Source organism: Vipera berus (genome assembly GCF_964194415.1).
Source record: "Vipera berus genome assembly, chromosome: 7".
In the NCBI taxonomy this organism is placed as follows: domain Eukaryota; kingdom Metazoa; phylum Chordata; class Lepidosauria; order Squamata; family Viperidae; genus Vipera; species Vipera berus.
The window spans coordinates 79,418,410-79,431,944 of NC_138209.1; positions in this window are offsets into that span (position 1 = coordinate 79,418,410).

Sequence of the window (13,535 nt, forward strand, 5' to 3'; positions counted from 1 at the left end):
ACTCGATTGAGCTGTGGTGCTGGAGAAGGCACCCACGTATCCCTTAGACCAGGGGTAGGCAACCTTGGCCCCTTCATGACTTGTGGACTTCAACTCCCAGAATTCCTGAGCCAGCAGGGCTCAGCTTGGAAACCTCTCCCTTTCCCCACAGCATGGCTGACTCAGGAATTCTGGGAGTTGAAGTCCACGAGTCCTAAAAGAGCCAAGGTTGCCTACCCCTGCCTTAAGACAACAAAGTTCACTAACAAGCAAGTCCTGGAGTGTCTAACACTATACATGCCATTGGAAGGAAAAATCACAAAGCTGCATCTCACTTACTTTGCTCATGTCATATGGGGAAATTCGCTGGAGAAAGCAATTATGTTGGGAAAAGTCACTGGTAAATCTGGCTGTGTCAACAACTGTCGATTATGGTGCCTTCCTTGGCTACTGTGCATTTTATTTTGTATATTTGTACGCTAAGGTCACTTCCGAGGTTCCACATACAGTAGCTACCTAGGTTTGTGAAAGTTGGACCTTAAAAAAGCAAGACAGGAAGGAAAACTGACTGCTTTGATCTGTGGTGCTGGAGAAGGCACCTGCGTGTTCCTTGTGAGGTGACTAACAAGCAAGTCCTGGAGGGTCTAACACTATGCATGCCATTGGAAAGGGGGGGAAATCACAAAACTGTATTTGACTTACTCTGGCCATGTCATATGGGGAAATTCAGTGGAGAAAGCAATTCTGTTGGGAAGAGTTAGCGGTAAAAGGAGACCAGGCCGCCAAAGAACACGGTGTGGGTGGACACCCTCAAGTTGACACCAGCCAGAGCTTGGAGCAACTCAAAGAAGACGTGCAAGATGGGGAGAGACCAGCTGGCCCAGAGAATCGCCCAGAGTCGGACACGACCGAATGCATTTAGGGGAAAGAGAATGGAATTGCACTTAGGGCAAAGGACTATTCTATTCTCTAAAAGAGAAAACAGCTTAACGGAGAACTTGGAAAATACCTTAATTGGTGAATTTCTAACGTGCCCCTTGCAAGAGGGGGAGTTCCACAGCACTCATTAAACAACCCAATGCCCTCATTTCAGGAATTAATTTTGCTAAAAGAATTTCAGTTGCCAGATTACTGTAACTATTCCGGAAGCTTTTCAAATCCGTCAGTCAAGCCTGCAGTGATCATCGTAATGAAAAGGTTCTGGTGAGGCCATCCATAGCATTAGTTTAGGTTGCATCATTTAACAGAACATTCACCTTCTATCACCTCCCTCCCCCCCCCCCCCCGTGGAGGATCTGTCTCTGGCTGGGATGACTAACTGCATTTTTATTGCTGGAAAATTACAGCTTCCTTGCTCTTTATCAAAGCTCGCGTAGACTTTGTTTGCGAGCGGGAAAGTCACTATTGAACCGCCAAGCAATGTCCTTTCCCAAAGGAGACGATGTCGGCATTGATTGATTATGTGCTGCTGTGTGAGTGTTGACTCTTGACCAGGGCTCTTCAAACATGGCCCTTTTATGACTGGTGGACTTCAACTCCCAGAATTCCACACGTGCCTGGCTGAGGAATTCTGGGAGTTGAAGTCCACCAGTCATAAAAAGGCCAAGTTTGAAGACCCCTGCTCTTGACCATCACAAAGTTGGATCTTCTAGGGATGAGCTGCCCCCAGTCGGGCCCCAAATGTCCCCACCATCACAGTAATATCTTGCCACTGATCATCCTCACCTTCTCTTTCCTTCAGTGCTTCTTAGAATGACGGGAGCCACGTCTTTTGCAGGATGAATCCAAAATATGGTCATTTTTGGCCGGTCATTTGTGCCTCAAGTGCAAACTCTTTGATTCAGTATTTTTGTGTTGTTTTGTTTATTTGTTTGATATTTATAACATTATCAAGGATCTTCTCCAAAGCCAAACTTGGAAAGCGTCAATTCCCCCCCCCCTTTTTTTTAAATGTTGCTTGTTGAAAGTTCAACTTTTCTTTCCATAAATAAGGAAGACCTTCCCCAACAAATTTTATCAACGGGTGCGAGAGGCAGCTGACTTCACAGAATATCACAGGAAAATCTTTGGTCTGCCCAAAGGATCTGGCCCTTCATTGCTACGCGGTCTAAAATGATTCGCTTAACAACTGTGGCAGCAGAGGTTGTAAAATGGGTCAAAACTCACTTAGCAAACATCTCGCTGAACAACAGACGTGTGGGGCATAATTGTGCTTGTATTACCTGCATTAAAAGTAGAATGCACATTTTAATATTCAGAAACTGCTGTAATTCTTTCATGGTGGATTCTTAACTTTTCCATAATAAATTGCTTACTTGAAATTTCTAGATTCCTTCATCCCCTTGGTTTTAGCCCAGCATTATTGGGGAGAATCTGACCTAGAGATTTTTTTTTTAAAAAGACAACAATGGATCGTGGCCAACTGGTTGACAAATTAGGTCTGAAGGATGAATTTCAGTGGAACGCTTTTGTTCTGTAACAATTCTTACTATGCTTCAGGAAAAAGAAATTATTTTAATACGTCAGGGTACATCATACTTGACTGTGAAAAAAGTATCACCGTTTTGAGGTGCAATACTGTGGTCCAACTTCCCATAAACTAACCAAACCAATTAGTTCTTAAGAAACTTTGGGCAAACCCTTGGGCGAAAAAGTGCTTCTAATGCACGGAAACTCATGCAAGTCACCCTTCTCTTTATTTGTTTAAAGCAGCTATATTTTTTCCATTTCACTTGGCTTCTTCAGAAGTCACCTCTACAGATATTTACTGGCTGTTCATACATCACATAAAAACACAACCAGGAATCACTTTCAAAGCAGCTATTCAGACATGGGAAAAGACACGGCTGCTTTAATAGTCCCAAAGGGCAGATTTGTCTTTATTTCTCCATGTACTCAAGAACTTCTTTCAAAGGGTTGACACAGCATTAGCTATACAGCTACATCACAAAGTAGCAAACAGAAGGATTCCGTTGGCAGAGGATAAGTTGTAAGAGGTAAGTAATGTCTCATCTTGCTTGCAAGTTTCCTTGGTCAGCTGCTCTCTCCAACTAACCTGGTGGCATATTTTCTGCACTGAATATGAAATAATGATGTGTAGATATGTATACATGTATGTGTGTGAGAGAGAGACAGACAGAGAGAGAGAGAGAGAGAGAGAGTGTGTTTTCTTGTTTTAGAACACATTTGTGTACTTTACTCATATTTTACACAAAACCCTTCAAGCAGAATCAGAACAGATGGGAAGGGACCTTGGAGGTCTTCTAGTCCAGCCCCCTACTCAAGCAGGAGACCCTACACCATTTCAGACAAGTGGCTGTCCAGTCTCTTCTTAAAAACTTCCAGTGATGGAGCACCCACAACTTCTGAAGGCAAGCTTGTTCCATTTGTTAATTGTCTTCACTTTCAGGAAATTTCTCCTTAGTTCCAGGTTGCTTCTCTCCTTGATTAGTTTCCACCCTTTGCTTCTTGTCCTGCCTTCAGGTGCTCTGGAAAATAAGTTGACTCCCTCTTCTTTGGGGCAGCCCCTCAAATACTGGAATGCTGCTATCATGTCCCCCCTGGTCCTTCTTTTCTCTAGACTGGCCATTCCCAAATCCTGCAACCGTTCTTCCTATGTTTTAGTCTCCAGGCCTTTAATCATCTTAGCTGCTCTTCTTTGTGACAAAGTAGAAGACACCAGAAAAATAGAAGACAGAGATAAAAATGGGAGTGGCTAGAATTTATCCATTGTCCTTGCTAAAAAATTTAAGTGATGGAGATTTGGAAATAAACCGCATGACGACGTTATGAATAGGGAGAAAATGTACACCTCGCTTCATTGTTAAATCCATGCCTTTATTTTGGTAGATGGATTTGCCCGTCAGAGCATCCCGAACGCCAGCGTGCACCTGCTACTGGGAGGCAAGTTGCTGGATGAGCAATACACAGCGTTGTGCAGAGCTGGTGAAAATCTGAAGCCAATGGCAAACTGCTCTTTTCACAGCGCATGTGGAAATAAATAGCTCCGGCTGAAAATAACTCACAGCCTAATTTTAGATCAAACATGAATGGGAGGCAAAACAGAATGGAAGGGAAGGGACGGTGCCTCAAATTATGAGAGGTTACGCCAGTAATTCAGTTTCTGGTTGAGTCATACGCAGACCGCATTGGCTGAACGAGAGGCCTATTTGTAAGGCAATAGATCTATAAATAGCAAAATACTGGCTTCCCAACCTTGCACACAATTAAATGTAGTTAGGGGCAGGTAATAAATCCAAGCCATCCATGGGATTGTTAAGGAATTGCTGCAAAATGCATTTGAAAAGGGCTTTTCGCCGGCTGCAGCAACGCCGTTCTATTTCAAAATCAGCTCCACTAATGTAAAAACGGTGTTGCTTTTTTTGAGAATTCGGAGAGAAGAATGTCCTACAGCAGAGGGGATGGAGGAGGTTGCCACAATCTGCCGGCCCCCAGATAGGAGGGGAACAGCAGCTCCTAGATTTACAGCCAGCTGTTGTCCCAATTTATCTGGCTTTGGGATTAGAGAAGGCTGAGCTAAACCAAAGAGCTAATAAGTTGTACTCTGTTTGGAGACGATAAGATTGTTGTCTTTGTAGACCAAAACATATTCTGTGGGAAGGGCAGTCCTCTCAACCAAGGCTCCCCAAACTATCAATAAAGGAGAATGTTTGCAAGTCAGGGCTGAAGTGAGGTGTCTTTGCTGTTTGCTGAGTTTGCTTTTCTTTCGGGTGCTTCATTACCAAACTAGGTAACGTCATCAGTGCTAGCCCTGGTGACGTTACCTCGTCTGATTTCTTCCTCTCTTGAGGGCTTGCTTCTGGTGCTTAGTGGACCCAGCTGATGGGAATGGGTCACATTGACTGTGGGGTGGTGGTGGGAAAATGGAGGGCCGTCTGCCATGGTTTAGCGGGGCCATAAAAGACTGCATTGGTGCCTGCATCTGCCTACGCGATCTGGGCCAGAACGGCTAACTAGGACAATTGGGGGAATGGCGGAAACGGAAAAGGTAAAGGGGAAAGTTTCCCCCTGTCCAATCAAATCAGACTCTAGCGGGTGGTGCTCATCTACATTCCTTAGCTGATGGAGCCAGCGTTGTCTGAAGAAGCTTCATGTGACCCGCATGACTACACGCCAAAGCACACAGAATGCTGTTAACTTCCCGCCAAAGTGGTAGCTATTTATCTACTTGCAATGGCGTGCTTTCCAGCAACATGATAGCAGTATTCCAGCATTTGAGGAAAAGGAGGGTCAACCTATTCTCCAAAGCACCAGAAGAAGGCAAGGCAAGAAGCTATGAATGGAAACCCATCAAGGAGAGAAGCAACCTGAAATTAAGGAGAAGCTTCTTAACAGTGAGGACAATTAACCAGTGGAACAACCTCCCTCCAGAAGCTGTGGGTGCTCCATCACTGGAGGTTTTTAAGAAGAGACTGGACATCCACCTGTCTGAAATGGTCTAGGGTCTCCTGCTTGAACAGGGGGTTGGACTAGAAGACCTCCAAGGTCCCCTCCAGCTCTATTCTGATTGATAATACTAGCTTGGCAGGTCCCTTTCAAATCTAAAACCTGAAACCTGGAATACAGATCACTTCCAACTCCTTCTAGCCAGCAGACTGAAATGGTGATATTAGCATCTAAGAGCCCATCCATCTGGCATGCTTACACTATGAGCCAAGGTGTGCTTTAAAATAAGGATTTTTTAAAATTAGATTCGAAATCAATTAAAACCCCATTAGAAACATAATTTCAGTCATACAAATCATGAAATAATCTCTTTTGCTATAAGCTATAAAACCAAGGAAGCTTACCTAATTGATGATGTAAGTAACACAAGCAAATCCATACACCTCCACGCTTGAGGCATGGTGAAGAGATCCCCTTTTTCTTCTTCCAGCCTGGCAGATCCAAAATTTGACGGGAGCTTCGCCAGAATTCATATCACTGTGGACGCTCCACGCAAGGGACCCTTCAAAACATGCCGCGTGGCTCCCGTAGGAGAGAAGCTTCGCTTTTAATTTCAAGGAAAGTTCAGAGGCACCGCTTGCATCTCCAGCTAAGGCGGAGCTTGCTTAATTTTACTGCTTTATTGAAGGAGGCGGAGTCAAACTAAGTTTCGATAACTTTCTATAAGCTGTAAACCAGGAGCGACACCCGATTTCCATGGGCTCAAAGGTCCGCAACAGTCTTTGCGTCAGATGTCAAGGACCAAACTACAAGGGCCTAAGACAATTTTGGGAAGGTGGGATTAGCGCTCAGGAGCTGGGGGCTAAGGGGGTCCAAACTGTGTGGAGGCACCTCACACCTCACCTAAGTTGGAGCTATGGAACAGGGTAACTTTGCTCTCTCCCACCCCCTCTCTCCTCTCTCCTCTCTCTCTTGCTCTCTTTTTCTCTTCTCTTCTCTCTCTCTCCTTTCTCCTCTCTCTCTCTCCTCTCTCTCTCTCCCCCAATATACTGAGCTAAATTTAGTTCATCTCTCAAGTGGCCCGTGCTCCCTACAGAGAGGAGATGGATCTATAATACAGCCAAAATACTTCAAAGAATCTCAGTTTCTTCCCAGACGGAGAGACCTGGAGGTCTCCATAGATCTAGAAGGAAGGAGAAATCTCCTGACAGTGAGAACAATTAACCGGCGGACCAGCTTGCCTCTCAGAGTGCTCCATCACTGGAGGATTTCAAGAACAGATTGTCTCCCACCTTGAACAGGGGGCCGGACTAAAAGACCCCCGAGGTCCCTTCAAAAGCAAGGACTCTATGTTCCAAGTTGTCATTTATTATCTTACATATTTATGCCTCCGTAAGGAGATGCTTCTCTATAGTTAGCCGAAGATGGAACCAGAACAATATTATCCAAGTCCTTCTGTAAGACGAGATGAACGGATTCGATTACAGTGGCTACCATTGCACCACAGATAGTCCTCCACTTTTACAACCACTTGTTTAGTGATGGTTTGAAGCTACAACGGAAAAGTGACTTATTGTCTGGATTCATGGGTTTAAAAACCATCAATAATGATTAGTTTCTATATTTTCATAATCAATATGTTAGTTAATATTTTTTAAATCTTCTCTTCACCCAGTAGTCTTCTTCTTACTAATACATATTTGATGTTACATAGTGCATATTACGTTCCTTTCTCTCTAGCTCGTTTTTCTAGGCATTGATAAAAATTGTCCCATGTTCCAAAGTATACTGAATCTTTTTTTCTCTTTTATCTTCAATGTCAATCTGTCCATTTCTGCACAACCTAAAATTTTCTTAATTAATTCTTCCTCTGTGGGTAGACTTTCACGTTTTTCCAATATTGAGCAAATAATATTCTTGCTGCAGTTAATACGTGTAAAATTAAGTATATGCATTCTTTCTTATAGTTTCCTACTGTTATGCCTAACAAAAACAATTCTGGCTTAACGTCTTATGTGTTTTTAATCATTTTTTTCTAACCATATTTGTATTTTTGATCAAAATCTTTTAGCTTTAGGACATGTCCACCAGATATGATAGTTGTTCTGTACCAGCCTGCTACCGGCCTTGCAGAAAAGGCAACCCCTTTACAGACGGCAAGAGGCTGGAATACGTCTGCCAAATTTATTACAAAAACAAACAAAACACAAAACAAGATAACGGAGCTTTGAAACACTATCTGAGCGGTTGCTTTCAGCAAACCAGCCCTCCCCACACAAGTCCTTTATAAAGAGTTCAGGGCGTGGCTTCTCTCTCCCTCCTTCCGAGAAGCCCCATTGCCTTCCTCTGTTTACTCCTACTTGACTGCCTCCTGCGTCGGGCGTCCTTGAACAGGGCCAGCTGTGGGTCATCTTCATCCACGCTGTCAGGCTCACACAGCTGGGTCTCCACCAGGTGAGAGGGGCCTGGCTGGGGGCTCTGCGGAGCCTCAAAGCCATCATCAGCAAGTTCTTCAACACCCCCCTCCTCCCCCTCATCTGAGTCATCCAACCCAACTGCCGAACCCACAGGCTGACCCTGAATCACAACAATAGTAAGTACCTGTTTTGTTGTTGTTGTTGTTGTTAAGGATGACTTGATGGAGCATAATCAATCGGTCAATCCAACCTTCTTCATAAGTTAGCAAAGGAGAGTCTCTTTTAATGATTCCAGGATTCGTTGCTCTGCCTTCACTTGGATATATTTTATTATATGTTTTATTTTATTTTATGGATATGTTTTATTGCCTTTATTTGCTCTATTGCTATTATTGCCGAGTGATGCTATGAGATTTCATATCTGCTCTCCCCACGTTTTCATGGCACAGCAAATAATATTGAGGCAATTACCATGCTGTCCATCTTTAATTCCCAATCCACGCTTGTCAGGAATCCCTGACCGCAAGCTGAAACTACGAACAGAAAGTTCTTAATTAAGGTTACAAAAACTCTTTAAAATTTATGCACAGTAGGCAGGCTGGACAGAACCTCTGATTTCTCTTTGCTAAAGTTTTTCACATAAATGTCTCATAATATCTAGGTCCACGGTGACGAACCTATGGCACGGGTGCCACAGGTGGCACGCAGAGCCCTCTCTGTGGGCACACACGCCAGTCCTAGGCCTTCAGCTGGGTTTTATAAAACCTTTTCGCTTTAGGCCTCTGCCACCGTGTGCACACACACACAAAAGTTCAATCACTCAATTTCAACTTCTCATGGGAAAAAAAAAGATCTCACAAAGTTGGAATTGATTGATTGAACTTTTTAGTCCCACCCAGTCTGCCGTTACCACTGCAGCCACACTCACCCAATGGGCCACGCTTACCCAATTGGCCATACCCACCCAATGGGACACACCCACCCAATGGGACACACCCACTCAATGGGCCAGGCCCACCTGGCACCCGGCGATACATAAGTGGGTTTTGGGTTGGAGTTTGGGCACTCGGTCTCCGAAAGGTTCGCCATCACTGATCTAGATGATCGGTTGACTTGTTATCCAGACAAAATGGTTGGAAACTGCTGATCAAGGCTACAGATGAATTTATTTTAATTTGCTTTTTCTAGGATTTTGGTCCACCACCACCCCGGTAGCTCCACTGCCATTCATCTTTAATATCGCTTTTTCCATGCCTTGTATGTGTTTTGCTAGAAACATTTATTTCAAATGAAGCATGCTTTTCAATTTTTTTTGTCAATGATACTTGAAATCCCTGTAAAGATTAAGTACATAATTTAATTGTCCTTGTATCTAATGGGGGGGGGGGGAAGAGAAAAAAAATGCTTCCCCACAGCAGCCTATTGACTCTTTCAACCTTGCCTCTTGAATCCTTCCTGAATGTGGCCGCTGATACTGCAGGTTTTGTTTTTAGAAAGATTAATTAATTCTCCACTAAGCAATGTTCCTGGCTGCACGAACAAAATCCACTTTAGAAAACATAAATGACAGCCTGCCTAAAATAATTAACACCGCAGTGATAGAATTGGGGATGTTTCTCTCCTTGCTTTATGTTGGAGTGTTTCAAGAGACGGTAATTACAAAATATTTCTCCCAAGAAAAATGGTTAGCATTAAAAAAAAGAAGAAGAAGCATGATTCATGTAAAGAATATGTCACTGGAGAAAGAGCAGGAGAGAGAAAAAGATATTTTAAAGTGGAGATAAAACACAGTGATTTCCACAGGAGGGATCTGTGGATGTCTTATCATAATAGAAGTTCTCGCATCTGGACCCCAATACTAATGGTATTGAGTGACCTTCTCCAGTTCTGCTTGCTCTTCTCCTACACCAGTGTCCCTACTCATCTGGTCAGATGACCTTCCCCTCAGCCCACCTGAACTGGAGGTGGAGTTAAATGCATCATTAGCTTATAATTGCTGTGTTCCCACAAGTGTTCTAAGTCCGCCTTTGCTGAATTCGGTTGACTCTTATCTGGTGCCAATTTAGCGTTGAACTTGTCGACCAGTTTCTCGTGTATAGATTTGTGAACTTACTCTGAGAAGAGCAATTCAGGAGCCCCTCTGAATAACCCACCTTGGGTAGACACGGTAGGAAAACCTTGAATTAGAGACACTGACTGGGGCAAGAAAAAAGCATTTCAGCTCCTTTCGGCATGAAGAGTCAAAGTCGTTAAACTGAGACTTGGTCAGCCAACTTTGAGCTCTTCCACCCACTCCTTGTAAAATGTTCTTGCCCCAGAGAATTCTCCTCAAAACATCTGTATCCACGTCTCCCTAATGGAATGGACCTGAGCTGGGCTCTCAAGGAGCTGAAGGTAGCCAATCAGCACATTGCTAATCTATTGGAATGGGGAAATATTTTGTGTTGTATACAAATAGTCAGTCGAAACCCTGCAAGAGTGTGAAAGCTTTACTCCAAAAATGGTACTTTTAGCCCTGATCATCATCTGGTCAACGTCTGGTGTTAGGTTTCAGCAAATGGTTACAAATAGCTATTGGTCCTTCCCCATAGCTGCCCTGTTATGAAGGCTGTTCTTACCAGAATTTGGGGATGTCAAAGCTAAGAGTCGTGATTCAAATGAGGAGCTTAATTACACAGGCTTATCATTTCTACTTCTAGATCTCAAGAAATATCCTCCCTGGGATGTCATAATTCAAATAAACTATTTCTGAATTCAGGGAAAAATTGTATGATGAACTTGCTATGGGCCAGTTAAAAACAAGATCCAGTGATCTGAGTTTTAAATGCTCTGATTACCCAGCTCAGGGAAGTTAAATAAATGTGACAGGAGCTTGCAGTGTGAATGGTGCATTTCACCACAAACAGATTATATAAAATTACCCGACAAGTGGCTGTTGACAGCTGCAGAATATGCAACACACAAATGCTGTCATACGCTTCCTTTATAAAGCTTTGCTTTTCGGATATGCATTTATTTCATATTGTCACTGCAGGGTCTTCCATTTAAAACAAAAAAAACCCTGTCCACTAACATAACTTGATATTCAAAACTGTACATGCAAACACTCAGATCATGATTTACCTGAATTAATTTGACACAGGAATTCTATGCACTCCTTTCTATAACTATAAGGTGGTTTCATTCCAATAAAAAAAAACCCACTTCTGTAATTGTATTTGCAATTAAAATTAAAAGGAGCCCTGGTGGCTCAGTGGTCAGAATGCGGTATTGCAGGTCGACTCCGCATTCCACAGCCAGCAGTTTGATCCTGACCGGCTCAAGGCTGACTCAGCCTTCCATCCTTCTGAGGTCGGTAAAATGAGGACCCAGATTGTTGGGGGCAAGAGGCTGACTCTGTAAACCACTAAGAGAGGGCTGTGAAGCACTATGAAGCGGTATATAAGTCTAAGTGCTAAGAGCTATTGTTATTGCTATTACTTATAAGTTCTTTGATGGGGCCTAGTTACCCGATGGACCACCTGTCTCCCAAAGTCAGTCAAGTAGCCAATAGCCATACAAGTAGTCAATCAAGTAGAGGTCCCAGGTCAAACTGTAGATCACATCTAAGAGCCATGGTGGCCCAGTGGTTAGAATGCAGCATCGCAGGCAAACTCTGCCCACTGCCAGCAGTTCGATCCTGACCAGTTCAAGGTTGACTCGGCCTTCCATCCGTCCTTCCAAGGTGGGTAAAACGAGGGCCCAGATTGTTGGGGGGGGGGAAAGAGGCTGACTCTGTAAACCTCCCAGAGAGGGCTGTGAAGGCGGTGTATAAGTCTGAGTTCTACTGCTATGTGTTGAGCACGCAAGACGTGAGGGTCGGAGCCCTTCCCGCTTCCCACGAGAGGCCACCGAAACCTTCTTCTCCCAATGGCTTCTTCTCCCTTTTGCCAGCCTTCCAGGGGGGAGATCAGAAGGCCCCCTGCCCCAGCACAGAAGTGGGACCTTCTTTTCCTCCCACTGCTCTCGGGAGCGAGGCCGGCCTGCTAAAGGCTGGATCCCTCCCTCCACGAGGGACGGGAGCACCGCTGCCGGCTCAGGGAAGGATTGCAAATCTTTATTAGAGACCACTGGAGGACGACGGAGACTTAGCAGAAAGCTGAAGAGGGAAAGTAGTGGGAGAAGCAGAGAAACCAGTACTGATCTTTGTCAGTGGCGCCCTCAGCTCCGCCGTACGCAGACACAAGCACACACCCCCGAGCAATTTCACACAGACCAAATCTCCGTCCATAAAATAAAGCAAAATCTATACCGTGTCTGGCTTCGCTGACCCTAGTTTGCTCTTCCAATTTGCTAAGTCCAGCTATTTCTGCTGGCTGAGCTCTTTTCTCTCACCTGGCTCCCGGCCAACTTTTATCCAAGAGGATAAAGACAAAGGCACAATGGAGAATGTCCTTCCCCCAGGAGAAAGCCCGCCCCGTTGGCTGTCAGCCCTGGATTTTCCTGAGTTTTGTTTTTTTCTTCCACTCAACAAACACCAAGATTGACAGGTTGGCTCCCTTTATTCAGCTCTTCTTGTGTCCGAGGGAACTTTGGGAGATGGCTTTCTCCCACCTTCACTGTCCATCTCGAAGTAACCTAATTTGGAGGGCATGCAGGTGACTTTGCTCCTAACCCTAGCCCAGTTAGCCCGTTCAGGAGAAAAACATAGTTAGATTTGAGAGATGCCAACAACAACAACTTTAATGATTAGCCCTTGGGCCATATCAAAGTGCAAATTTCCAGCACAAATTGTTACTAAAATTTGATAAAAGCAGTTTAAAGTGGAATTTGATAAAATACGATTTAAGATGAAATAGTAATAAAATAGTATCTAAAATGAAATTGTAATAATGTACAATAATTTAAGATATAGATAAAATATGATAAAATTATATTTCGGAGTCGCCCTTGCAATCTACCCCAATCAGCCCCACATATGCAGATCTCAACCGGACCATTTTGTTTAGGTACTGGGCTACGTTAAATGTTATTTTCAAGTTCTGGCCAGACATAAGATAAGTTGCTTTGATATGGGGATCCCAATGGGTCATTCGTTTGGTATATAGACCAAGATACCTGTCTCTCACCCTCTTATACAGGCAACAGGCAACACCCTGGACGGTATCTCTTTACTCTCCTACCATCGAGTAGGAGATATAGGAGTATAGCCAGCCGCACCAACAGGCTGAAAAACAGCTTTTATCCATGGGCTGTTAGGCTTTTGAATGAGAAATAACTTTTGTGAATTTTATGCAGAATTGACTTGGGAGGCTGGTGTGTGGTGTAGTTGGTTCACATGGTGTAGTAAGATGGAGGGTTTGTTGTCACTGTGTGTTGAGGGGTGGGAGCACAAAGGGAGGCTCAGCTAATCTCAATGTACACATGGTTGTACTCTGACAATAAAGGTTCATTTCATTTCTGTCAAATAGGATGTGAGCCAGGTCTTCTACCTCAGCCGCTCCGCAAATGCAGAGATGTTCATTATAGGGTATAGCATGAAATCTATGCCTACTTATCTAGACCCTCTTTCACAAAATGCAATTCAGTGGGGAGAAAGGTTTCACACTTAGGCAAGAAAAAGCAAATGTACAGATAAAGAATAATCTTAACAGTTCTTTTCCAAAAGGCAACTGGACTTTGTTTTTGAACTTGAAGACGTTTCTCTTCTCATCCAAGAAGCTTCTTCAGTTCTCTTCCGTTCAGTTCTCTTCA